This window comes from Bos javanicus, chromosome 2 (assembly GCF_032452875.1).
Source record: "Bos javanicus breed banteng chromosome 2, ARS-OSU_banteng_1.0, whole genome shotgun sequence".
Taxonomy (NCBI): Eukaryota; Metazoa; Chordata; class Mammalia; order Artiodactyla; family Bovidae; genus Bos; species Bos javanicus.
Window position 1 is genome coordinate 98,168,768 of NC_083869.1, and position 2,538 is coordinate 98,171,305.

A 2,538-nucleotide genomic window follows, 5' to 3' on the forward strand; every position below is an offset into this window, starting at 1 on the left:
AAGTGGCAGTGGTTGCAATTGAGGGACTCTAGCAGGGGCTACTCCCCAGTGTGTCCCGAAGGCTCCACTATCTGCTGCATCTTATTACCTGTTGTCCAAGTGGGTGAGAGTTCTTCTGTCCTTAATCTTCTTTGTGCCAAATATCAGGCCAATGAAGACTGTGAGCACAGGTCAGGTATTTAGTAGATTTTTCAGCAGGTTATGAAGGGGATTCCTCTGCACATTTTTCCCACTGCTTTTTCATCCCATCCTTTAGCTCTTCTCTCCATCTATGCTACTGCTTACAAAGTATTGGGCAGGTCATCATCTTTCCATTTCTGAACGTTGTGTTTGAAACTGTTTACCTAAGATTGGGACTCAAACCCATGTGGCAGGGACTCTGTACTATGCTTAGTCAGTCAGTTGTATCCAACTGGGACTTGAGCCCAGCCAAAACCCATGGTGCCTGGTTTCAGGACCTAATGAAGCTCAGGTTCTTGATGTCTCATTGCAAAAAAATTCAGTGAGAGACATAGGTAAGAGGTACATTTGTTTGGAGTCAGAGAGAAGCACAGTTCACAGAGTGTGTGCCATTGCTGAGGGTGTATGCTGTGGCCATGAAATGTGGTATGGTTAGCTTTGTGAGCTGGGTAATGAGTTGGAGGATCATTCCAACAATTGGGGAACCACCCACTCCTTGGTCTTTTGATAGTGCCTTGGAACTGTCATGGTGCCTCTGGGCATGTCATTTAGCTTGTAGATTGAGAATCAAGGTTTAGTTGAACTTGACTTGTCTGTCATCTTGGACCCATTTGATTTTAATTGGTTTATGTTATGCTCTTGGGCTATGTCATTCTTTCAAAACTTGTGCCCTGCCCTCTTCCCTCCTGTTTCATGCTCTTTTCCTGAGCCCCATCAGGGCTCACAATGTTGCCTCTACAATCTTCTGAAGGGACAACCAGAAAATAGCTAGCCTTTGGGAGGGAAATACTGTATAATATCCAATCTCTCTAGAGATTCAGGCCTTCATCTTCCATGTTCCCTACAATGTGTGTGTCAACAGCACCTCTCAGTGGACTCACTAGGGCAGGTGACAGGCACACAATGCCTGCTAGAAGTCCACCTGTTGGTGGCACCTTCAAGGGCAATTGGGCTTCCAGGGATAATGTTTGCCACTTTGGGTGTTAGCCCTGTAGGCCGTTTGGGCCCAAACCCTTACCACCCTTCTCCTAAAGTTACAAACATATCCCTGGATCAAATCCCCACTCCACTTTTATGGAACATCTGGTCTGTTGCCTCTTATTGATTTGTTCTTAAGCCACTTACTAACTCCTACAACCAGGACCATGCCCCTTGTAGGCAACATCACTCCACCCTACTTATTATTAAAATACTCTTAATGCCCCTAACAGGACTAGAAAACCCATTCCTTTGTCATTCAGTTCAGCTCAGATCAGTCACTCAGTCATGTCTAACTCTTTTCGACCCCATGAATCACAGCATGCCAGGCCTCCCTGTCCATTACTAACTCCTGGAGTTCACTCAGACTCACATCCATCGAGTCAGTGATGCCATCCAGCCATCTCATCCTCTGTCGTCCCCTTCTCCTCCTGCCCCCAATCCCTCCCAGCATCAGAGTCTTTTCCAATGAGTCAGCTCTTTGCATGAGGTGGCCAAAGTACTGGAGTTTCAGCTTTAGCATCATTCCTTCCAAAGAAATCCCAGGGCTGATCTCCTTCAGAATGGACTGGTTGGATCTCCTTGCAGTCCAAGGGACTCTCAAGAGTCTTCTCCAACACCACAGTTCAAAAGAATCAATTCTCCTGTGCTCAGCTTTCTTCACAGTCCAACTCTCACATCCATACATGACTACTGGAAAAACCATAGCCTTGACCAGATGGACCTTTGTTGGCAAAGTAATGTCTCTGCTTTTCAATATGCTATCTAGGTTGGTCATAACTTTCCTTCCAAGGAGTAAGTGTCTTTTAATTTCATGGCTGCAGTCACCATCTGCAGTGATTTTGGAGCCCCCCAAAATAAATTCTGACACTATTTCCACTGTTTCCCCATCTATTTCCCATGAACTGATGGGACCAGATGCCATGATCTTAGTTTTCTGAATGTTGAGCTTTAAGCCAACTTTTTCACTCTCCTCTTTCACTTTCATCAAGAGGCTTTTTAGTTACTCTTCACTTTTCCTGTAATATTTTCTACCCCCACAGCAATCAAGTTTCCAGGACATGACTCCTGGATTCACTACTCATAAGTCAAGCCATGAAAGAAAGCAGAAGAGGACATTCTGTACACCTGTGAGCCCCTGGGAGCTCTCAGAAACCTATATAGGACTACAAATGTGTGCCATTCAGATAAACACCCCCAAAATTAAGTTTCTGGGGATAACTTTTCTCAGGATAGCTCTAAAGAGCCAACATAACTTGGCAGGGATTGTATTCCAACATAGATAGGAGATAGATCTCCTGATCCCTGAACAAGGAGGGTCTTGAGCCATCTTGAATGAGACATGTTGTTTCTGGGTAAGTACTTCTGCTAAGTTAAAGA